Source organism: Anomaloglossus baeobatrachus, chromosome 1 (assembly GCF_048569485.1).
Source record: "Anomaloglossus baeobatrachus isolate aAnoBae1 chromosome 1, aAnoBae1.hap1, whole genome shotgun sequence".
Lineage (NCBI taxonomy): Eukaryota > Metazoa > Chordata > Amphibia > Anura > Aromobatidae > Anomaloglossus > Anomaloglossus baeobatrachus.
In genome coordinates, this window is record NC_134353.1 from 969,549,706 (window position 1) to 969,575,607 (window position 25,902).

General features: G+C 55.5%; 1 pseudogene; it reads left to right on the plus strand.

The window, feature by feature from the left end:
• LOC142264960 (uncharacterized) overlaps positions 1-25,902 on the plus strand; it is a 43,170-nt pseudogene that overhangs the window by 8,838 nt on the left and 8,430 nt on the right.

The window sequence follows — 25,902 nt, forward strand, 5'->3', positions numbered from 1 at the left end:
CATCCTCTGCTATACATCTTCTCTCAGCACCCAGCTTTCCCATGCTCTGCTATACATCTTTCCCTCAGCACCCAGCTTTCCCATGCTCTGCTATACATCTTTCCCCCAGCACCCAGCTTTCCCATGCTCTGCTATACCTTCTCTCACCACCCAGCTTCCCCATGCTCTGCTATACATCTTCTCTCAGCACCCAGCTTTCCCATGCTGTGCTATACATCTTCTCTCAGCACCCAGCTTTCCCATGCTCTGCTATTCATCTTCTCTCAGCACCCAGCTTTCCCATGCTCTGCTATACATCTTTCCCTCAGCACCCAGCTTCCCCATGCTCTGCTATACATCTTCTCTCAGCACCCAGCTTTCCCATGCTCTGCTATACATCTCTCAGCACCCACCTTCTCCATGCTCTGCTATACATCTTCTCTCAGCACCCAGCTTTCCCATGCTCTGCTATACATCATCCCTCAGCACCCAGCTTTCCCATGCTCTGCTATACATCTTTCCCTCAGCACCCAGCTTTCCCATGCTCTGCTATACATCTTCCCTCAGCACCCAGCTTTCCCATGCTCTGCTATACATCTCTCAGCACCCAGCTTTCCCATGCTCTGCTATACATCTTTCCCTCAGCACCCAGCTTTCCCATGCTCTGCTATACATCTTCTCTCAGCACACAGCTTTCCCATGCTCTGCTATACATCTTCCCTCAGCACCCAGCTTTCCCATGCTCTGCTATACATCTTCTCTCAGCACCCAGCTTTCCCATGCTCTGCTATACATCTTTCCCTCAGCACCCAGCTTTCCCATGCTCTGCTATACATCTTCTCTCAGCACCCAGCTTTCCCATGCTCTGCTATACATCTTCTCTCAGCACCCAGCTTTCCCATGCTGTGCTATACATCTTTCCCCCAGCACCCAGCTTTCCCATGCTCTGCTATACATCTTCTCTCAGCACCCAGCTTTCCCATGCTCTGCTATACATCTTCTCTCAGCACCCAGCTTTCCCATGCTCTGCTATACATCTCTCAGCACACAGCTTTCCCATCCTCTGCTATACATCTTCTCTCAGCACCCAGCTTTCCCATGCTCTGCTATACATCTTTCCCTCAGCACCCAGCTTTCCCATGCTCTGCTATACATCTTTCCCTCAGCACCCAGCTTTTCCATGCTCTGCTATACCTTCTCTCACCACCCAGCTTCCCCATGCTCTGCTATACATCTTCTCTCAGCACCCAGCTTTCCCATGCTGTGCTATACATCTTCTCTCAGCACCCAGCTTTCCCATGCTCTGCTATACATCTTCTCTCAGCACCCAGCTTTCCCATGCTCTGCTATACATCTTCTCTCAGCACCCAGCTTTCCCATGCTCTGCTATACATCTTCTCTCAGCACCCAGCTTTCCCATGCTCTGCTATACATCTTTCCCTCAGCACCCAGCTTTCCCATGCTCTGCTATACATCTTTCCCTCAGCACACAGCTTTCCCATGCTCTGCTATACCTTCTCTCACCACCCAGCTTCCCCATGCTCTGCTATACATCTTCTCTCAGCACCCAGCTTTCCCATGCTCTGCTATACATCTTCTCTCAGCACACAGCTTTCCCATGCTCTGCTATACATCTTTCCCTCAGCACACAGCTTTCCCATGCTCTGCTATACATCTTTCCCTCAGCACACAGCTTTCCCATGCTCTGCTATACATCTTTCCCTCAGCACACAGCTTTCCCATGCTCTGCTATACATCTTCCCTCAGCACCCAGCTTTCCCATGCTCTGCTATACATCTTCTCTCAGCACACAGCTTTCCCATGCTCTGCTATACATCTTTCCCTCAGCACACAGCTTTCCCATGCTCTGCTATACATCTTCTCTCAGCACACAGCTTTCCCATGCTCTGCTATACATCTTTCTCTCAGCACACAGCTTTCCCATGCTCTGCTATACATCTTTCCCTCAGTACGCAGCTTTCCCATGCTCTGCTATACATCTTCCCTCAGCACCCAGCTTTCCCATGCTCTGCTGTACATCTTTCCCTCAGCACCCAGCTTTCCTATCCTTTGCTATACATCTCTCAGCACCCACCATCTACATGCTCTGCTATACATCTTTCCCTCAGCACCCAGCTTTCCCATGCTCTGCTATACATTTTTCCCTCAGCACCCAGCTTTCCCATGCTCTGCTATACATCTTCTCTCAGCACCCAGCTTTCCCATGCTCTGATATACATCTTCCCTCAGCACCCTGGTTTCCCATGCTCTGCTATACCTTCTCTCAGCACCCAGCTTTCCCATGCTCTGCTATACATCTTTCCCTCAGCACCCAGCTTTCCCATACTCTGCTATACATCTCTCAGCACCCAGCTTTCCCATGCTCTGTTTTATATCTTCTCTCAGCACCCAGCTTTCCCATGCTCTGCTATACATCTTTCCCTCAGTACCCAGCTTTCCCATGCTCTGCTATACATCTTCTTTCAGGACCCAGATTTCCCATGCTCTGCTATACATCTTTCCCCCAGCACCCAGCTTTCCCCTCTGCTATACATCTTTCCCCCAGCACCCAGCTTTCCCATCCTCTGCTATACATCTTTCCCTCAGCACCCAACTTTCCCATGCTCTGCTATACATCTCTCAGCACCCAACTTTCCCATGCTCTGATATACATCTCTCAGCATCCAGCTTTCCCATGCTCTTATATACCTCCCCTCCCCCCTTCTGGCTACCATGTGTCAAGCAGCCAGCCCCCCCCCCACCCTTCAGGCCTCCATGTGTCAAGCAGCCAGCCCCCCCCTCTCCAGGCATCCATGTGTCCTGCAGCTAGCTTCCTCGTGTACTCACTGATTGATAAGTATGAGAGAGTACGCCTCTCTCCTCCTTCCACCGCAGCTCTGACCTCACCTCTACTTGTTTCACTGCACTAGTGTGTGCAGTGATGATGGGGGCGGTAGTGCTGGTGTGGGGTGATGATGGGGGTGGTAGTGCCGGGGTGTGTGCAGTGATGATGGGGGCGGTAGTGCCGGGGTGTGCGGTGATGATGGAGGCGGTAGTGCCGGGGTGTGTGCGGTGATGATGGGGGGGGGTAGTGTCGGTGTGTGCGGTGATGATGGGTGCGGTAGTGCTGGTCTGTGCGGTGATGATGGGGGCGGTAGTGCCGGTGTGTGCGGTGATGATGGGGGCGGTAGTGCCGGGGTGTGTGGTGATGATGGGGGCGGTAGTGTCTGTGTGTGCGGTGATGATGGGGCGGTAGTGTCGGTGTGTGCGGTGATGATGGGGGCGTAGTGCCGGGGTGTGTGCGGTGATGATGGAGGCGGTAGTGCCGGGGTGTGTGCGGTGATGATGGGGGCGTAGTGCCGGGGTGTGTGCGGTGATGATGGGGGCGGTAGTCCCGGGGTGTGTGCGGTGATGATGGGTGCGGTAGTGCCGGGGTGTGTGGTGATGATGGGGGCGGTAGTGCCGGGGTGTGCGGTGATGATGGAGGCGGTAGTGCCGGGGTGTGTGCGGTGATGATGGGGGCGGTAGTGCCGGGGTGTGTGCGGTGATGATGGGGGCGGTAGTGCCGGGGTGTGCGGTGATGATGGGGGCGGTAGTGTCGGTGTGCGCGGTGATGATGGGGGCGGTAGTGTCGGTGTGTGCAGTGATGATGGAGGCGGTAGTGCTGGGGTGTGTGCGGTGATGATGGGGGTGGTAGTGCCGGGGTGTGTGCGGTGATGATGGGGGCGGTAGTGCTGGGGTGTGTGCGGTGATGATGGGGGCGGTAGTGCCGGGGTGTGTGCGGTGATGATGGGGGCGGTAGTGCCGGGGTGTGTGCGGTGATGATGGGGGCGGTAGTGCCGGGGTGTGCGGTGATGATGGGGGCGGTAGTGCCTGGGTGTGTGGTGATGATGGGGGCGGTAGTGCCGGGGTGTGCAGTGATGATGGGGGCTCTAGTGCCGGGGTGTGTGCGGTGATGATGGGGGCGGTAGTGCTGGGGTGTGTGCGGTGATGATGGGGGCGGTAGTGCCGGGGTGTGCGGTGATGATGGGGGCGGTAGTGCCGGGGTGTGCGGTGATGATGGGGGCGGTAGTGTCGGTGTGTGCGGTGATGATGGGGGCGGTAGTGCCGGTGTGTGCAGTGATGATGGGGGCGGTAGTGCCGGGGTGTGCAGTGATGATGGGGGCTCTAGTGCCGGGGTGTGTGCGGTGATGATGGGGGCGGTAGTGCTGGGGTGTGTGCGGTGATGATGGGGGCTCTAGTGCTGGGGTGTGTGGTGATGATGGGGGCGGTAGTGCCGGGGTGTGCGGTGATGATGGGGGCGGTAGTGCCGGGGTGGGTGCAGTGATGATGGAGGCGGTAGTGCTGGGGTGTGTGCAGTGATGATGGGGGCTCTAGTACTGGGGTGTGTACGGTGATGATGGGGGCGGTAGTGCCGGGGTGTGTGCAGTGATGATGGGGGCTCTAGTGCTGGGGTGTGTGCGGTGATGATGGAGGCGGTAGTGCTGGGGTGTGTGCAGTGATGATGGGGGCTCTAGTGCTGGGGTGTGTGCGGTGATGATGGAGACGGTAGTGCCGGGGTGTGTGCAGTGATGATGGGGGTGGTAGTGCTGTGGTGTGTGCGGTGATGATGGGGGCTCTAGTGCTGGGGTGTGTGCGGTGATGATGGGGGTGGTAGTGCTGGGGTGTGTGCGGTGATGATGGGGGCTCTAGTGCTGGGGTGTGTGCGGTGATGATGGGGGCGGTAGTGCTGGGGTGTGTGCGGTGATGATGGGGGCTCTAGTGCTGGGGTGTGTGCGGTGATGATGGGGGCTCTAGTGCTGGGGTGTGTGCGGTGATGATGGGGGCTCTAGTGCCGGGGTGTGTGCGGTGATGATGGGGGCGGTAGTGCCGGGGTGTGTGCGGTGATGATGGGGGCGGTAGTGCTGGGGTGTGCGGTGATGATGGGGGCTCTAGTGCTGGGGTGTGTGCGGTGATGATGGGGGCGGTAGTGCCGGGGTGTGCGGTGATGATGGGGGCGGTAGTGCCGGGGTGTGTGGTGATGATGGGGGCGGTAGTGCCGGGGTGTGCGGTGATGATGGGGGCTCTAGTGCTGAGGTGTGTGCGGTGATGATGGAGGCGGTAGTGCCGGGGTGTGTGCAGTGATGATGGGGGCGGTAGTGCTGGGGTGTGTGCGGTGATGATGGGGGCTCTAGTGCTGGGGTGTGTGCGGTGATGATTGGGGCGGTAGTGCTGGGGTGTGTGCGGTGATGATGGGGGCTCTAGTGCTGGGGTGTGTGCGGTGATGATGGGGGCTCTAGTGCTGGGGTGTGTGCGGTGATGATGGGGGCGGTAGTGTCGATGTGTGCAATGATGATGGGGGCGGTAGTGCCGGGGTGTGCGGTGATGATGGGGGCGGTAGTGCCTGGGTGTGTGGTGATGATGGGGGCGGTAGTGCTGGGGTGTGTGCGGTGATGATGGGGGCGGTAGTGTCGGTGTGTGCAGTGATGATGGGGGCGGTAGTGCTGGGGTGTGTGCAGTGATGATGGAGGTGGTAGTGCCGGGGTGTGTGCGGTGATGATGGGGGCGGTAGTGTCGGTGTGTGCGGTGATGATGGGGGCGGTAGTGCTGGGGTGTGTGCGGTGATGATGGGTGCGGTAGTGCCGGGGTGTGTGCGGTGATGATGGGGGCGGTAGTGTCGGTGTGTGCGGTGATGATGGGGGCGGTAGTGCTGGGGTGTGCGGTGATGATGGGTGCGGTAGTGCCGGGGTGTGCGGTGATGATGGGGGCGGTAGTGTCGGTGTGTGCGGTGATGATGGGGGCGGTAGTGCCGGGGTGTGTGGTGATGATGGAGGCGGTAGTGCCGGGGTGTGTGCGGTGATGATGGAGGCGGTAGTGCCGGGGTGTGTGCAGTGATGATGGAGGCGGTAGTGCTGTGGTGTGTGCGGTGATGATGGAGGCGGTAGTGCCGGGGTGTGTGGTGATGATGGGGGCGGTAGTGCCGGGGTGTGCGGTGATGATGGGGGCGGTAGTGCCGGGGTGTGCGGTGATGATGGGGGCGGTAGTGCCGGGGTGTGCGGTGATGATGGGGGCGGTAGTGCCGGGGTGTGCGGTGATGATGGGGGCGGTAGTGCCGGGGTGTGTGCGGTGATGATGGGGGCGGTAGTGCTGGTGTGTGGTGATGATGGGGGCGGTAGTGTCGGTGTGTGCGGTGATGATGGGGGCGGTAGTGCCGGGGTGTGTGGTGATGATGGAGGCGATAGTGTCGGGGTGTGTGCGGTGATGATGGAGGCGGTAGTGCCGGGGTGTGTGCAGTGATGATGGGGGCGGTAGTGCCGGGGTGTGCGGTGATGATGGGGGCGGTAGTGCCGGGGTGTGCGGTGATGATGGGGGCGGTAGTGCCGGGGTGTGTGCAGTGATGATGGGGGCGGTAGTGCCGGGGTGTGCGGTGATGATGGGGGCGGTAGTGTCAGTGTGTGCGGTGATGATGGGGGCGGTAGTGCCGGTGTGTGCAGTGATGATGGGGGCAGTAGTGCCGGGGTGTGCAGTGATGATGGGGGCTCTAGTGCTGGGGTGTGTGCGGTGATGATGGGGGCGGTAGTGCTGGGGTGTGTGCGGTGATGATGGGGGCGGTAGTGCTGGGGTGTGTGCAGTGATGATGGGGGCTCTAGTGCTGGGGTGTGCGGTGATGATGGGGGCGGTAGTGCCGGGGTGTGCGGTGATGATGGGGGCGGTAGTGTCGGTGTCTGCGGTGATGATGGGGGCGGTAGTGCCGGGGTGTGTGCAGTGATGATGGAGGCGGTAGTGCTGGGGTGTGTGCAGTGATGATGGGGGCTCTAGTGCTGGGGTGTGTACGGTGATGATGGGGGCGGTAGTGCCGGGGTGTGTGCAGTGATGATGGGGGCTCTAGTGCTGGGGTGTGTGCGGTGATGATGGAGGCGGTAGTGCTGGGGTGTGTGCAGTGATGATGGGGGCTCTAGTGCTGGGGTGTGTGCGGTGATGATGGAGGCGGTAGTGCCGGGGTGTGTGCAGTGATGATGGGGGTGGTAGTGCTGGGGTGTGTGCGGTGATGATGGGGGCGGTAGTGCTGGGGTGTGTGCGGTGATGATGGGGGCGGTAGTGCTGGGGTGTGTGCGGTGATGATGGGGGCTCTAGTGCTGGGGTGTGTGCGGTGATGATGGGGGCGGTAGTGCCGGGGTGTGTGCGGTGATGATGGGGGCGGTAGTGCTGGGGTGTGCGGTGATGATGGGGGCTCTAGTGCTGGGGTGTGTGCGGTGATGATGGGGGCGGTAGTGCCGGGGTGTGTGCGGTGATGATGGGGGCGGTAGTGCCGGGGTGTGCGGTGATGATGGGGGCTCTAGTGCTGGGGTGTGTGCGGTGATGATGGAGGCGGTAGTGCCGGGGTGTGTGCAGTGATGATGGGGGCGGTAGTGCTGGGGTGTGTGCGGTGATGATGGGGGCTCTAGTGCTGGGGTGTGTGCGGTGATGATGGGGGCGGTAGTGCTGGGGTGTGTGCGGTGATGATGGGGGCTCTAGTGCTGGGGTGTGTGCGGTGATGATGGGGGCTCTAGTGCTGGGGTGTGTGCGGTGATGATGGGAGCGGTAGTGCCGGGGTGTGCGGTGATGATGGGGGCGGTAGTGCCGGGGTGTGCGGTGATGATGGGAGCGATAGTGCCGGGGTGTGTGCGGTGATGATGGAGGCGGTAGTGCCGGGGTGTGTGCGGTGATGATGGGGGCGGTAGTGCTGGGGTGTGTGCAGTGATGATGGGGGCGGTAGTGCCGGGGTGTGTGCGGTGATGATGGGGGCGGTAGTGCCGGGGTGTGCGGTGATGATGGGGGCTCTAGTGCTGGGGTGTGTGCGGTGATAATGGAGGCGGTAGTGCCGGGGTGTGTGCAGTGATGATGGGGGCGGTAGTGCTGGGGTGTGTGCGGTGATGATGGGGGCGGTAGTGCTGGGGTGTGTGCGGTGATGATGGGGGCGGTAGTGTCGGTGTGTGCGGTGATGATGGAGGCGGTAGTGCTGGGGTGTGTGCAGTGATGATGGGGGCGGTAGTGCTGGGGTGTGTGCAGTGATGATGGGGGCGGTAGTGCTGGGGTGTGTGCGGTGATGATGGGGGCGGTAGTGCTGGGGTGTGTGCGGTGATGATGGGGGCGGTAGTGCTGGGGTGTGTGCGGTGATGATGGGGGCGGTAGTGCTGGGGTGTGTGCGGTGATGATGGGGGCTCTAGTGCTGGGGTGTGTGCAGTGATGATGGGGGCTCTAGTGCTGGGGTGTGTGCGGTGATGATGGGGGCTCTAGTGCCGGGGTGTGTGCGGTGATGATGGGGGCGGTAGTGCTGGGGTGTGCGGTGATGATGGGGGCGGTAGTGTTGGTAGTGCTGGGGTGTGTGCAGTGATGATGGGGGCTCTATTGCTGGGGTGTGTGCGGTGATGATGGGGGCTCTAGTGCTGGGGTGTGTGCGGTGATGATGGGGGCTCTAGTGCTGGGGTGTGTGCGGTGATGATGGGGGCGGTAGTGCTGGGGTGTGTGCGATGATGATGGGGGCTCTAAGTGCTGGGGTGTGTGCGGTGATGATGGGGGCTCTAGTGCTGGGGTGTGTGCGGTGATGATGGGGGCTCTAGTGCTGGGGTGTGTGCGGTGATGATGGGGGCTCTAGTGCTGGGGTGTGTGCGGTGATGATGGGGGCTCTAGTGCTGGGGTGTGTGCGGTGATGATGGGGGCTCTAGTGCTGGGGTGTGTGCGGTGATGATGGGGGCTCTAGTGCTGGGGTGTGTGCGGTGATGATGGGGGCTCTAGTGCTGGGGTGTGTGCGGTGATGATGGGGGCTCTAGTGCTAGGGTGTGTGCGGTGATGATGGGTGCGGTAGTGCTGGGGTGTGTGCGGTGATGATGGGGGCTCTAGTGCTGGGGTGTGTGCGGTGATGATGGGGGCTCTAGTGCTGGGGTGTGTGCGGTGATGATGGGGGCTCTAGTGCTGGGGTGTGTGCGGTGATGATGGGGGCTCTAGTGCTGGGGTGTGTGCGGTGATGATGGGGGCTCTAGTGCTGGGGTGTGTGCGGTGATGATGGGGGCTCTAGTGCTGGGGTGTGTGCGGTGATGATGGGGGCGGTAGTGCTGGGGTGTGTGCGGTGATGATGGGGGCTCTAGTGCTGGGGTGTGCAGTGATGATGGGGGCGGTAGTGCTGGGGTGTGTGCGGTGATGATGGGGGCGGTAGTGCTGGGGTGTGTGCGGTGATGATGGGGGTGGTAGTGCCGGGGTGTGCGGTGATGATGGGGGCTCTAGTGCTGGGGTGTGTGGGGTGATGATGGGGGCTCTAGTGCTGGGGTGTGTGCGTTGATGATGGGGGTGGTGAGGATCCGTCCCATCAGTTTCCGACGCATCAGTCACAGCCGTCAAAAAAGGGATTATGACTGATGTGAAAAGACGCAAGTGTGAACGTTGCCTAACATTCTGTGCTGCATCCCTCAGCTCGGCAGCTCTCAGCCCGGTGGCCTCTTTTGACACCTGCGGTCATCAGACTTGTCCTGTTGGACACTTCCATATGGACAGCACGGTGGCTCAGTGGTTAGCACGGCGGTCTTGTGATGGCTCAGTGGTTAGCAGTAGCACTAAGTACAACATGTGCAAGGAGATTGTATGTTCTCCCCGTGTTTTCGTGGCTTTCCTCCCACACTCCAAAAACATAGTGATAGGGAGTTTAGATTGTGAGCCCCAATGGGGACAGTGTTGCTGATGTGTGTCTGTATGTTGAATGAATATTATTATACAGCTCAGGACTGAGCCCACCCATCCTGGTCAAGTATCCAACACTTTTGGCTGTGAGCACCCTGTATCTTCAGGCTTCCTCCACCGAATCTGACACTTCCTTCCGTTTCCTGATCTGTTCGTCTCTTTTCTGTTGTTTCTTCTAGACCCATTTCCCTCATCAGACCCGTCTATTGACTTTCATCTTATCGCTCCAAATCACTCGTTTTTCGTCTACTTTTCATTCTTCCTTGTAATCTCAAGCCGACGCTTATGATGATATTGCAGTCGCGGCTTCTTCACCTTTTTCGGGCCACCATTCCAGACTTGTGTAACGCGCGTTGCTCTTCATGGACATCTGTGATCTCATATGAAGCAGACGAGCCGCCTCCACTGCCGGTTGTCACCAGAACTGATAGACCTTGTGATGAGCCGCCTCCACTGCCGGTTGTCACCAGAACTGATAGACCTTGTGATGAGCGACTCCACTGCCGGGGGTCACCAGAACTGATAGACCTTGTGATGAGCGACTCCACTGCCGGGGGTCACCAGAACTGATAGACCTTGTTATGAACCGCCTCCACTGCCGGGTGTCACCAGAACTGATAGACCTTGTGATGAGCCTCCTCCACTGCCGTGGGTCACCAGAACTGATAGACCTTGTGATGAGCGACTCCACTGCCGGGGGTCACCAGAACTGATAGACCTTGTGATGAGCCGCCTCCACTGCCGGGTGTCACCAGAATTGATAGACCTTGTTATGAGCGACTCCACTGCCGGGTGTCACCAGAACTGATAGACCTTGTGATGAGCCTCCTCCACTTCCGGGTGTCACCAGAACTGATAGACCTTGTGATGAGCCGCCTCAACTGCCGGGTGTCACCAGAACTGATAGACCTTGTGATGAGCCGCCTCCACTGCCGGGTGTCACCAGAATTGATAGACCTTGTGATGAGCGACTCCACTGCCGGGTGTCACCAGAACTGATAGACCTTGTGATGAGCCGCCTCCACTGCCGGGTGTCACCAGAACTGATAGACCTTATGATGAGCCGCCTCCACTGGCGTGGACATAACATAAGGTCATAGGACATAAGGTCATAGACCTTGTGATGAGCCGCCTCCACTGCCGTGTGTCACCAAGAACTGATAGACCTTGTGATGAGCGACTCCACTGCCGGGTGTCACTAGAACTGATAGACCTTGTGATGAGCCACCTCCACTGCCGGGTGTCACAAGAACTGATAGACCTTGTGATGAACCGCCTCCACTGCCGTGTGTCACTAGAACTGATAGACCTTGTGATGAGCCGCCTCCACTGCTGGGTGTCACTAGAACTGATAGACCTTGTGATGAGCGACTCCACTGTCGGGTGTCACCAGAACTGATAGACCTTGTGATGAGCACCTCTACTGCCGGGTGTCTCCATAACTGATAGACCTTGTGATGAGCCGCCTCCACTGCCGGGTGTCACCAGAACTGATAGACATTGTGATGAGCACCTCCACTGCCGGGTGTCTCCAGAACTGATAGACCTTGTGATGAGCCGCCTCCACTGCCGGGTGTCACCAGAACTGATAGACCTTGTGATGAGCCTCCTCCACTTCCGGGTGTCACCAGAACTGATAGACCTTGTGATGAGCCGCCTCCACTGCCGGGTGTCACCAGAATTGATAGACCTTGTGATGAGTGACTCCACTGCCGGGTGTCACCAGAACTGATAGACCTTGTGATGAGCCGCCTCCACTGGCGTGGACATAACATAAGGTCATAGAACATAAGGTCATAGGACATAAGGTCATAGACCTTGTGATGAGCCGCCTCCACTGCCGGGTGGCACCAGAACTGATAGACCTTGTGATGAGCCGCCTCCACTGCTTGGTGTCACCAGAACTGATAGACCTTGTGATGAGCACCTCCACTGCCGGGTGTCACCAGAACTGATAGACCTTGTGATGAGCCTCCTCCACTTCCGGGTGTCACCAGAACTGATAGACCTTGTGATGAGCGCCTCCACTGCCGGGTGTCACCAGAATTGATAGACCTTGTGATGAGCGACTCCACTGCCGGGTGTCACCAGAACTGATAGACCTTGTGATGAGCCGCCTCCACTGGCGTGGACATAACATAAGGTCATAGAACATAAGGTCATAGGACATAAGGTCATAGACCTTGTGATGAGCCGCCTCCACTGCCGGGTGGCACCAGAACTGATAGACCTTGTGATGAGCCGCCTCCACTGCTTGGTGTCACCAGGACTGATAGACCTTGTGATGAGCCGCCTCCACTGCCGGGTGTCTCCAGAACTGATAGACCTTGTGATGAGCGACTCGACTGTCGGGTGTCACCAGAACTGATAGACCTTGTGATGAGCCATCTCCACTGCTTGGTGTCACCAGAACTGATAGACCTTGTGATGAGCCATCTCCACTGCTTGGTGTCTCCAGAACTGATAGACCTTGTGATGAGCGACTCCACTGCCGGGTGTCACCAGAACCGATAGACCTTGTGATGAGCCGCCTCCACTGCCGGATATCACCAGAACTGATAGACCTTGTGATGTGCCGCCTCCACTGCCGGATATCACCAGAACTGATAGACCTTGTGATGAGCCGCCTCCACTGCCGGGTGTCACTAGAACTGATAGACCTTGTGATGAGCCGCCTCCACTGCCGGGTGTCACCAGAACTGATAGACCTTGTGATGAGCACCTCCACTGCCGGGTGTCACCAGAACTGATAGCCCTTGTGATGAGCCGCCTCCACTGCCGTGTGTCACTAGAACTGATAGACCTTGTGATGAACCACCTCCACTGCCGGGTGTCACCAGAACTGATAGACCTTGTGATGAACCACCTCCACTGCCGGGTGTCTCCAGAACTGAAAGACCTTGTGATGAGCCGCCTCCACTGCCGGGTGTCTCCAGAACTGAAAGACCTTGTGATGAGCGACTCCACTGTCAGGTGTCACCAGAACTGATAGACCTTGTGATGAGCGACTCCACTGTCGGGTGTCACCAGAACTGATAGACCTTGTGATGAGCCGCCTCCAATGCCGGATATCACCAGAACTGATAGATTTTGTGATGAGCTGCTTGTGACAGATATTTTGCCTGGACGTCACCTCTTGTCTTGTGAATGGACGGACGGACGGCATTTCTTATTCTTCCACCTGTCATGGCCTCACATGAGGCAGTTTGGCTATCGATGAGCTGGATGAGGCTGTTCTCTTTTCTTGAGAAATTTCCTTGATGGCTTCTCCTCGATTCCAACCAGTGACTTTCGCTTGGGACCAGTGCAGACCTGGAGGAACCTGCGAGAGGCGCCATCATCCATATCACTGAATTCCGCAGCTTCAGCCGTTAGGGGCGAGTTATGAAATATTTCACCAAACATTAGAGGATTGGTTGTAAGATGACTGAGGTGGTGCATGGCCTGTGACCTCCTGCCAGGCTGGGTTAACTGGCTTCTGCGCTCTTCATCCTCTATTTTATGCACTTATACAGCGCCATTAATTCCACAGCGCTTCAGACATGATCCATCATCAGTGCATTTATGACTTCAATCTGGGCGTCCATCTGACAATCCGAGAGGCAGATTTCAGCTCCCACCAGACAGACCCCAGAGAGTCCATGGTAGGAGCCTCCAGCCTCTGTCCGCGCTCCTCTCCGGCAGTATCCATCCTCTCATGCCGGCAGAATCAAGTCGTCTGCTCGGGTCTCTGAGAAGAAGCAAAGATTTACTGCAGTGTTTCCTACTTTCCTATATTCACCTGTGCAGGTCAAGTAACGGCAAGACCGAATCACGCAACCCCCGGATGGAGTCACATAGCACTGATGAGAACAGGCTGACCCCCCCCACCTCCCAGATGGAGTCACATAGCGCTGATAAGAACAGGTCGACCCCCCCCCCCCACATGGAGTCACACAGCGCTGATAAGAACAGGCTGACCCCCTCCCCCCAAATGGAGTCACATAGCGCTGATAAGGACAGGCCTCCTCCCCCCTCCCCACCACATTGTGCTGATAAGAACAGGCTGACCCCCTCCCCCCAAATGGAGTCACATAGCGCTGATAAGAACAGGCCTCCTCCCACCTCCCCCCCACATAGTGCTGATGAGAACAGGCCGACCCCCCCCCCCCCCTCCCAGATGGAGTCACATAGCACTGATAAGAACAGGTCGAAACCCCCCCCCCCACATGGAGTCACACAGCGCTGATAAGAACAGGCTGACCCCCTCCCCCCAAATGGAGTCACATAGCGCTGATAAGAACAGGCTGACCTCCTCCCCCCAAATGGAGTCACATAGCGCTGATAAGAACAGGCCTCCCCCCTCCCCCCACATAGCGCTGATAAGAACAGGCCTTCCCTCCCCCCCCCCTCCAGCAAGGAAGATACTAAAAACACAAAGCTAGCGCTAGTCTTCCCAAGTTCACATTACCTCTGATCCCTACATCGTTGGCTAAATCACGCTCAATCGTGTCATCGTGTGCGCTATCGGACTTAATTTTCCAACGTGTCCACCTCTTTGAGTTGAGCACCTGTTTATGGTGGACTGTATTTTTGGTGCCCGCCTGAAATAGGCAGATGCAGCTGAAGATGATGTCCATCGAGCGCAGCAATCCCATCTTCATCTCTGCGGCCACTTTCCCTGTCAGCGCCGGAGCCTGAACACCATTTTCATGGGCTTCAGACCTCGATGGAGTCGCTAATGTGGATGACCCCGGCCTCATACACAGGACGTGGGATATTTCTTCTGTACTTGATGGATCTATTGTTTTCTTATTCTAGGTTTTCTCTGTGTAATTCGTGTTCTCGGTGTCGGTCGCACTCTTAATATTGTCTTGTGTACTGACGCACAAATACTTTCTCGCCATATTGCGGACCACCGTGGATTGGCACCGATCCTCTGCCAGTAATTTTGCTGGGACTTCTCAGTTTTTTTGTTGGATCCAGTGTAAAGGGAATTGTCTCAACACCCCTATTATCAGGTGAGATGCTACATCAGGGTGTGCAAACTTTTTTGTTCTTGGGGTCATATTGTCATACTGAACCAATCACAAAGGCCACAACCAAGATTAAAGGGGATGTTCTATTTTGTGACATTCATGGTGCTTGGAAAGTAGATCCCACAAATGTCTGACAGGAGCAGATTCTCCTTCCCGCACGCGTCCTTCCACCCCTCGGCATCTAATGATCGGCTCATACTCCGATATTATAGCGGATTTAGAAATAAATGTAGCTCAGAAATCCACATAAAATGCTTCGTATCTGTTACGAACCGGCGCTGCCATAGCCGCAAGCAGCCTGCTGCGGTTCCTGTTGCGCCCAGGTGCCGGCTGCCGTTCTTGGCCGTGCCTCGGGTCGTCCAGTTGGCTGTTCCTTCCACCACGTCTAAGTGTGGAGAGGCGGTTAGTGCGCATGCGTGCGCCGATTTACCCCAGCCAGAGTTTAAGCCCGGTGTTTTGCCCAGTGAGCATGCTCAGCCTGATTGTGTTATGTCTGAGACTAAGTCCTCAGTTCAGGCTACTGGGCATGCTCAGGCACTTAGTGCACCAGAGGCTAGGTCCGGTAAGGACCTCACTGAGCATGTCCGTGAGGTGGCAGGCCCTGATAGGGCAGAGGGTGTCAGGTGTCCTGATGACGTGGCAACTCCGGACTGGCTCGCAGAGGCCCGCCCCTATGATCTGGCACCTCAGTATTGGTCGTCAGACGATGACTGGTGAAGTGTTTGGGGCGTGGCTGCCATGAGGTCATCAATGATGTGGCGGTTCCGGATAGGTCGCATGTGACGTCACTGATGACATGGCACTCTGCTATTGGACCTTGGTGGTTCCACCCTGGGTTTGGGGCGGACCCAGGTTATAAAAGGAGCTGGAGACAACATGGAGGTGCGCAGTCTTCACTTTTGCTCAGTCAGAGCACACCTCCATGTTATAGCCTCATTGCGGCATAAGCCTATGTTGGGAAGCGGTAGGTAGGGTTAGGCGAACGGTGCCTGTCACGCCAAGATTCGTGGCTCGGCACATCAGGGTCAGGCGCCGTGCTTCCCTCCTGCCGTTCCAGTCTTGCTATAGCAGCCCAGTGGCGTTAACTGGGTTGCGGCTGCTGTGCTTCCTGTCCGATTGTGCCCCCTTCGCACACGGACAACGCACCTGCTGCGCCACCTGTCCGATTGTGCCCCCTACGCACACGGACAACGCACCTGCTGTGCCACCTGTCCGATTGTGCCCCCTACGCACACGGACAACGCACCTGCTGCGCCACCTGTCCGGTTGTGCCCCCTACGCGCACGGACAGTGTACCCCAGGACCCCTGTGGAGTTAACAGGGTGTTCCTTATCCTCCTCGGCTTCCCGGTCAATGCTACTGGTGTACCCATCTGGCCTGACGTGTCCTACACACACGTGGCCAGTCGAGAGGTGTCCAGAAACGCTAATCGGAGGACCGCTCGGCCTGACGTGTCCTACACACGTGGCCGACAGGGTGCTTTTGTGGCGGTCTTCCGGTCAACGCTACCTGGTTACCACCTGGCCTGACGTGTTTCCTGCACACGTGGTTGGTGTAGCGCTAGGTGCACCAAAACGCTAATCGGGTTGTCGTCCGGTCTGACGTGTCCCAACACACGTGACCGGTTCCCAGAGTTCCTGGGTTATCTCAGAGCCATCCAGGTCTATAGTCTCCGCCTAACCCTCAGGTGCCAGCAGCTCCTTTGTCATCTGGAGCACGGTGGGCCCCGACTGGCGATTAGGATATATACCTCCTGGTCCTAATCTGCCGGTCCCCCCGTAACAGTATCCACTGAATTAAGCCACAAATTCCTATATGGCAGAAAGCGCTGTTTTTGTAATTTTACAGATTTATCATTAAAACCGATAAGAATAATAAGAAAGAATCTTTTTTTACTGGGATTTTGTAGTAAAATCTGGTTGTAAGTCCTCACCAAACCCTTGTGATTATTCGAGGTGGAGGAGGAGTGGACGGTTTCTGTGCTGAATGCTCCTCACAAGCACAGAAGACCCCTGACTAATCCTCCTGTTCCCCCCGGAGGTCTGACCCCATTCTCCTTACATATGAGGCATCTTCAGGACACTACTTACCAGTCCCCGCTCCTCCGCTCTCACTACTCTGTATAGCCATTGTGGTAGATTGGCTCACTTAGTTGCTCCTCAGGGTCCTCAGGGTCAGGGACAGAAGAAGGCTTCTCCTTCAGATTCCTGCAGGTTTACACAAGGCTTCATAAACCGAACCAGATAAAGTAAAAACATAAAATAAACAATGATCAGTCTGTACATCTGCAGGTTCTGCCTGCTCAGAATCGGGGTTCACTAACTTTGCACTGAGAGCTAGTGATGTGTCGGTCGTGAACGATCCGACACAAAGATCCGGCTCCCTGCTGTGACTGACAGGAGCCGGATCCCCAGTGTGAGCCACTAAAATCTCTAAACGGCCCTTTTTGCCGCTGAAACCCCACCCACGGCTAAACCCCGCCCACTCAACAATCTAATTGGTCCCTTGTAAGTGGGCGGGGTTTAGCTGCGGGTGGGCATGGTTTCAGCGGCGTTACTATAATCTTAAATATGTGTTCACCTGGGGTGAACACATATTTAATAAGGAGCCAAGAACGATCCGAATGAGCTGGCTCTTTTTGGTGAGCGGAGCCATGGGAACCGGATCACCAAAAAGAGCCGGACTGCCCATCACTACTGAGAGCTAGCGCTGGAGGAACTGCTACCTTCAAACACAGATCACCTAAATGATTCCAGAGGCTTTTACCTGCTGGACCACACCCCAGGGTGGAGATATGTGAACAGCCATCCCACCCGTCTCCTTGATTGTTCACAAAAAAACTTGTCACTTGTCATGGCCAATCAATACCGGAGCTTACATTCCAGGTTTCATGTGACTGAAGCTAATAACTTAAGTGAAAAATATCTCCTTTACGCCTCTACTTTACCATTGACCATCATACAATACTCATATATATTCAATACAAGAAGGGAAAGTCAATTCATATGGAGTCTGAGCCTCAAGCAGAAATCCCGACTCTTACAACCTCGGCTGCGATCACTGACTGTCACGATTCTTCTGTGTAAAGCATCTTGCACAACCGGGAGATGCTCTGTTGTGTTTTCCTGGGCTGGCAGCTTGATTGACAGCGCATGCTTTCATTCTTGTTCTGTTAGGTGCTGATTGCCCAGGTGTTTTATTTTCTGGGTAATTGCTCTGCTTTATGGAGCATGATCTCCCAGAACCTTGCCAGTCGTACTATCTGGTTCTGTAGTTGTGCTGTAGGCCTGTGTTCCTGCATGTTCTGATCTTTGTGTCATGACTTTGGACTGTGGTTTGACTCCTCTCTGCCTGCTCCCTGTTCCTTTCACGACCGCCTGGCTTTTGACCTGGGACCATTACCTGACCACGTCTCTTTTTACTCCCTGAATCCATTTTGTGACTTCCCGGAATTCTGATCCTCGGATCGTGACCTGACTACTCCTCTGTGTACTCCCTGTGTCCTCCTGTTTCCAGACCCTGGCTTTTTCCTGACTACTCTACCAATTGTACTACCCGTAAGTAGTGACTAGCATCACACTGACGTTATTAATGGTCCGAGGAAGGTTTTGCAGCTGAATGTACAAATCGTCAGGATCTGCTGCTGAAACTTGGAATAAATCACCGTACTCCTTGTTCCACAATTTCATCAATGTATCAGCGAGCTGTTAGTGCACCTGGAATGAAGACAAGAGGGGTCTGACTGCCGTACATTATTCCCCCCGCACCATAATCTCTGTGGTGCAGAGTAAGACTGCAATAGATGCTATCCTTTTATGCAAGGAGACCCATTTTTCTCTTGAATACTATGATAGCTGGAGCTGGTAGATGGCAAAACCATAAATAGACCTCTTTGGTCCATCTCCCAGGAGTTTGGTGAACAGCAGCTCATGGTAGAATCGGTGTTACGGCCACTATAAATTGTCTCAGGAGCAAACCCCCGGCCTTATGTTCTGGTACTAATGTGAGTAGTCTGTGTGGCCTAAACCTACTCATAGGGCTGCAGCATCTCCGGACTCGACTCCCATGGCTGCAGCATCTCTGGACTTGTCTCCCATGGGTGCAGCATCTCCGGACTCGACTCCCCTGGCTGCAGCATCTCCGGACTCTACTCCCATGGCTGCAGCATCTCCGGACCCGACTCCCATGGCTGCAGCATCTCCGGACTCTACTCCCACGGCTGCAGCATCTCCGGACTCGACTCCCATGGCTGCAGCATCTCCGGACTCGACTCCCATGGCTGCAGCATCTCTGGGCTTGTCTCCCATGGCTGCAGCATCTCCAGACTCTACTCCCATGGCTGCAGCATCTCCGGACTCTACTCCCATGGCTGCAGCGTCTCCGGACTCTACTCCCATGGCTGCAGCGTCTCCGGACTGGACTCCCATGGCTGCAGCGTCTCCGGACTCGACTCTTCTGGCTGCAGCATCTCCGGACTCTACTCCCGTGTCTACGGTGTCTTTGGACTTGTCTCCATCAAGCACATCTGGACGTCATTGCTTGGTGATTACACAAGAGCTGCCTGTAGGAAATCTTGATGATTTTCATTTATTCAGTATGATTGAACCTTTCACTGCCTCCCGTCCCCCTCATTATACACCTTTTACATCCTTATATCATCAACCATATCCTGTAGTTAAAATATAATTTTAGTTAACATCTTCTCTTTATTCACAGAGACCCCGGCAGGACGAGATCCCTGCAGCTGATCCAGTTTTCACCCTTCTCCTGAATGATCCCCCCAGGATGGACGAGAATGAGATCAGCAGAAGATTAATAACCCTTTCCCTGGAGATCATCTCCCTGCTGAGCGGAGAGGTAACTCCTCCACATTTCTATCAGGATTTTCACCAATATTTCATTATAGATCTGGGATTTAGTGATTTTCTACTTGTCTTCATTCAAAGGATTACACAATAGTGAGGAAGACACCGGGGGACTGTTTAACTCCCATCATCCATCTCCAGGAGTCAGGAGGGCGGAGCCTGAGCCCCATCACAGCCCCTTCCCTGATACATGAGAGGAGCAAGAAGAAGATCCTAGAGCTCAGCAACAAGATGATTGAGCTGCTGACCGGAGAGGTGACTGCTGGGACATTATACAGGAAGCACTGGAGGATTCTGGGTGATGAGGGGAGAGGTGACTGCTGGGACATTATACAGGAAGCCCTGGAGGATTCTGGGTGATGAGGGGAGAGGTGACTGCTGGGACATTATACAGGAAGCACTGGAGGATTCTGGGTGATGAGCGGAGAGGTGACTGCTGGGACATTATACAGGAAGCACTGGAGGATTCTGGGTGATGAGCGGAGAGGTGACTGCTGGGACATTATTCAGGAAGCACTGGAGGAATCTGGGTGATGAGGGGAGAGGTGACTGCTGGGACATTATACAGGAAGCACTGGAGGATTCTGGGTGATGAGGGGAGAGGTGACTGCTGGGACATTATACAGGAAGCACTGGAGGATTCTGGGTGATGAGCGGAGAGGTGACTGCTGGGACATTATTCAGGAAGCACTGGAGGAATCTGGGTGATGAGGGGAGAGGTGACTGCTGGGACATTATACAGGAAGCACTGGAGGATTCTGGGTGATGAGGGGAGAGGTGACTGCTGGGACATTATACAGGAGGCACTGGAGGATTCTGGGTGATAAGCGAAGAGGTGACTGCTGGGACATTATACAGGGAGCACTGGAGGATTCTGGGTGATGAGGGGAGAGGTGACTGCTGGGACATTATACAGGAAGCACTGGAGGATTCTGGGTGATAAGCGAAGAGGTGACTGCTGGGACATTATACAGGAAGCACTGGAGGATTCTGGGTGATGAGGGGAGAGGTGACTGCTGGGACATTATACAGGAGGCACTGGAGGATTCTGGGTGATGATGGGAGAGGTGACTGCTGGGACATTATACAGGAAGCACTGGAGGATTCTGGGTGATGAGGGGAGAGGTGACTGCTGGGACATTATACAGGAGGCACTGGAGGATTCTGGGTGATGATGGGAGAGGTGACTGCTGGGACATTATACAGGAAGCACTGGAGGATTCTGGGTGATGAGGGGAGAGGTGACTGCTGGGATATTATACAGGAAGCACTGGAGGATTCTGGGTGATGAGGGGAGAGGTGACTGCTGGGACATTATACAGGAGGCACTGGAGGATTCTGGGTGATGATGGGAGAGGTGACTGCTGGGACATTATACAGGAAGCACTGGAGGATTCTGGGTGATGAGGGGAGAGGTGACTGCTGGGACATTATACAGGAGGCACTGGAGGATTCTGGGTGATGATGGGAGAGGTGACTGCTGGGACATTATACAGGAAGCACTGGAGGATTCTGGGTGATGAGGGGAGAGGTGACTGCTGGGACATTATACAGGAGGCACTGGAGGATTCTGGGTGATGATGGGAGAGGTGACTGCTGGGACATTATACAGGAAGCACTGGAGGATTCTGGGTGATGAGGGGAGAGGTGACTGCTGGGACATTATACAGGAGGCACTGGAGGATTCTGGGTGATGATGGGAGAGGTGACTGCTGGGACATTATACAGGAAGCACTGGAGAATTCTGGGTGATGAGGGGAGAGGTGACTGCTGGGACATTATACAGGAGGCACTGGAGGATTCTGGGTGATGATGGGAGAGGTGACTGCTGGGACATTATACAGGAAGCACTGGAGGATTCTGGGTGATGAGGGGAGAGGTGACTGCTGGGATATTATACAGGAAGCACTGGAGGATTCTGGGTGATGAGGGGAGAGGTGACTGCTGGGACATTATACAGGAGGCACTGGAGGATTCTGGGTGATGAGGGGAGAGGTGACTGCTGGGACATTATACAGGAAGCACTGGAGGATTCTGGGTGATGAGGGGAGAGGTGACTGCTGGGAAATTATACAGGAAGCACTGGAGGATTCTGGGTGATGAGGGGAGAGGTGACTGCTGGGACATTATATAGGAGGCACTGGAGGATTCTGGGTGATGAGGGGAGAGGTGACTGCTGGGATATTATACAGGAAGCACTGGAGGATTCTGGGTGATGAGCGGAGAGGTGACTGCTGGGACATTATACAGGAAGCACTGGAGGATTCTGGGTGATGAGCGGAGAGGTGACTGCAGGGACATTATACAGGAAGCACTGGAGGATTCTGGGTGATGAGCGGAGAGTTGACTGCTGGGACATTATACAGGAAGCACTGGAGGATTCTGGGTGATGACCGGAGAGGTGACTGCTGGGACATTATACAGGAAGCACTGGAGGATTCTGGGTGATGAGGGGAGAGGTGACTGCTGGGACATTATACAGGAAGCACTGGAGGATTCTGGGTGATGAGGGGAGAGGTGACTGCTGGGATATTATACAGGAAGCACTGGAGGATTCTGGGTGATGAGGGGAGAGGTGACTGCTGGGACATTATACAGGAAGCACTGGAGGATTCTGGGTGATGAGGGGAGAGGTGACTGCTGGGACATTATACAGGAAGCACTGGAGGATTCTGGGTGATGAGGGGAGAGGTGACTGCTGGGACATTATACAGGAGGCACTGGAGGATTCTGGGGGATGAGGGGAGAGGTGATTACTGGGACATTATACAGGAAGCACTGGAGGATTCTGGGTGATGACCGGAGAGGTGACTGCTGGGACATTATACAGGAGGCTCTGGAGGATTCTGGGTGATGAGGGGAGAGGTGACTGCTGGGAACATTATACAGGAGGCACTGGAGGATTCTGGGTGATGAGGGGAGAGGTGACTGCTGGGACATTATACAGGAAGCAGGAGGATTCTGGGTGATGACCGGAGAGGTGACTGCTGGGACATTATACAGGAGGCACTGGAGGATTCTGGGTGATGAGGGGAGAGGTGACTGCTGGGACATTATACAGGAAGCACTGGAGGATTCTGGGTGATGAGGGGAGAGGTGACTGCTGGGACATTATACAGGAAGCACTGGAGGATTCTGGGTGACGAGGGGAGAGGTGACTGCTGGGACATTATACAGGAAGCACTGGAGGATTCTGGGTGATGAGGGGAGAGGTGACTGCTGGGACATTATACAGGAAGCACTGGAGGATTCTGGGTGATGAGGGGAGAGGTGACTGCTGGGATATTATACAGGAAGCACTGGAGGATTCTGGGTGATGAGGGGAGAGGTGACTGCTGGGACATTATACAGGAGGCACTGGAGGATTCTGGGTGATGAGGGGAGAGGTGACTGCTGGGACATTATACAGGAAGCACTGGAGGATTCTGGGTGATGAGCGGAAAGGTGACTGCTGGGACATTATACAGGAAGCACTGGAGGATTCTGGGTGATGAGCGGAGAGGTGACTGCTGGGACATTATACAGGAAGCACTGGAGGATTCTGGGTGATGAGGGGAGAGGTGACTGCTGGGACATTATACAGGAAGCACTGGAGGATTCTGGGTGATGAGGGGAGAGGTGACTGCTGGGACATTATACAGGAAGCACTGGAGGATTAAGGGTGATGAGGAGAGAGGTGACTGCTGGGACATTATACAGGAAGCACTGGAGGATTCTGGGTGATGAGGGGAGAGGTGACTGCTGGGACATTATACAGGAAGCACTGGAGGATTCTGGGTGATGTCGGTGTCGTTGTTGTCAGGTTCCTATAAGGTGTCAGGACGTCGCTGTCTTTCTCTCCATGGAGGAGTGGGAGTATCTGGAAGGACACAAGGAGCGGTTCGAGGAGGTGATGATGGAGGAGCAGCGGACGGTGACATCACAAGGTAAAAAGGGATAACTCTATATATTTTGGTAATCAGGTCTTTTGGGCAGAGGCTGCTGTAGTTGTTTGCGTTAATGCCTTAGTCCCACCACGTCTGGTTTGCACACTTGGGCTCAGTGCTGTGTAATATAGGAGATCTCCCTCCCCAATCTCTTTCTTTGATGCTGTGTATGTGAGTTGTATTCATTGTACAGGATCTAGGGGTGGGCCTTTGTGTTACGGGGGAACCGGCAGATTAGGACCAGGGGGTATATATCCTAATCGCCAGTCGGGGCCCACCGTGCTCCAGATGACAAAGGAGCTGCTGGCACCTGAGGGTTAGGCGGAGACTATAGAGCTGGATGGCTCTGAGATAACCCAGGAACTCTGGGAACCGGTCACGTGTGTTGGGACACGTCAGACCGGACGACAACCCGATTAGCGTTTTGGTGCACCTAGCGCTACACCAACCACGTGTGCAGGAAACACGTCAGGCCGGGTGGTAACCAGGTAGCGTTGACCGGAAGACCGCCACGAAAGCGCCCTGTCGGCCACGTGTGTAGGACACGTCAGGCCGAGCGGTCCTCCGATTAGTGTTTCTGGCCACCTCTCGACTGGCCACGTGTGTGTAGGACACGTCAGGCCAGATGGGTACACCAGTAGCGTTGACCGGGAAGCCGAGGAGGATAAGAAACACCCTGTTAACTCCACAGGGGTCCTGGGGTACGCTGTCCGTGCGCGTAGGTGGCACAACCGGACAGGTGGCGCAGCAGGTGCGTTGTCCGTGTGCGTAGGGGACACAATCGGACAGGTGGCGCAACAGGTGCGTTGTCCGTGTGCATAGGAGGCACAATCGGACAGGTAGCGCAGCAGGTGCGTTGTCCGTGTGCGTAGGGGGCACAATCGGACAGGTGGCGCAGCAGCCGCAGCCCAGTTAACGCCACTGGGCTGCTATAGCAAGAGTGAAACGGCAGGAGGGAAGCACGGCGCCTGACCCTGATGTGCCGAGCCATGAATCTTGGCGTGACAGGCACCGTTCGCCTAACCCTACCTACCGCTTCCCAACATAGGCTTATGCCGCAATGAGGCTCTAACATGGAGGTGTGCTCTGACTGAGCAAAAGTGAAGACTGCGCCCCTCCATGTTGTCTCCAGCCCCTTTTATAACCTGGGTCCGCCCCAAACCCAGGGTGGAACCACCAAGGTCCAATAGCAGAGTGCCGTGTCATCAGTGACGTCACATGCGACCTATCCGGAACCGCCACGTCATTGATGACCTCATGGCAGCCACGCCCCAAACACTTCACCAGTCATCGTCTAACGACCAATACTGAGGTGCCAGATCATAGGGGCGGGCCTCTGCGAGCCAGTCCGGAGTTGCCACGTCATCAGGACACCTGACACCCTCTGCCCTATCAGGGCCTGCCACCTCACGGACATGCTCAGTGAGGTCCTTACCGGACCTAGCCTCTGATGCACTAAGTGCCTGAGCATGCCCAGTAGCCTGAGCAACAGGCTCAGAAAGCAGACTATCAGTTTGAGCATGCTCAGTAGGCACATCCCAGAACTTAGACACAGCACGAAGTCCAAGTACCTGTGCAAAGAGGCTGTTAGGGTTAATTGTGGGAGCATGCTCAGTAGCCTGAACTGAGGACTTAGTCTCAGACATAACACAATCAGGCTGAGCATGCTCACTAGGCAAAACACCGGGCTTAAACTCTGGCTGGGGTAAATCGGCGCACGCATGCGCACTAGCCGCCTCTCCACACTTAGGCGTGGTGGAAGGAACAGCCAACTGGACGACCCGAGGCATGGCCAAGAACGGCAGCCGGCGCCTGGGCGGAACAGGAACCGCAGCAGGCTGCTTGCGGCTATGGCGGCGCCGGTTCGTAACACTTTGTCTCTGTACAGGATGTAGGGGCGGGCTTTTGTCTTTGTACAGGATATGAAGGCAGGACTGTTTCTCTGTACAAGATGTGGGGGCAGGCCTTTATCTCTGTACATGATGTGAGGGCGGGCCTTTGTCTCTTTGCAGGATGTGGAGGCGGACCTTTGTCTCTGTACAAGATGTGGAGGCGGACCTTTGTCTTTTTACAGGATGTGGAGGCAGACCTTTGTCTCTACAAGATGTGGGGGTGGGCCTTTGTCTTTGTACAGGATGTTGGGACGGGCCTTTGTCTCTGTACAGGATGTGGGGGCAGGTCTGTGTCTGTACAGGATGTGGGGGTGGGCCTTTGTCTCTGTACAGGATGTTGGGGCGGGTCTTTGTCTCTACAGGATATAGGGGCGTGTCTGTGTACAGGATGTGGGGGCGGGTCTTTGTCTCTGTACAGGATGTGGGGGCGGATCTTTGTCTCTACAGGATGTGGGGGTGGGCCTTTGTCTTTGTACAGGATGTGGGGGCGGACCTTTGTCTTTGTACAGGGTGTGGAGGCGGGTCTTTGTCT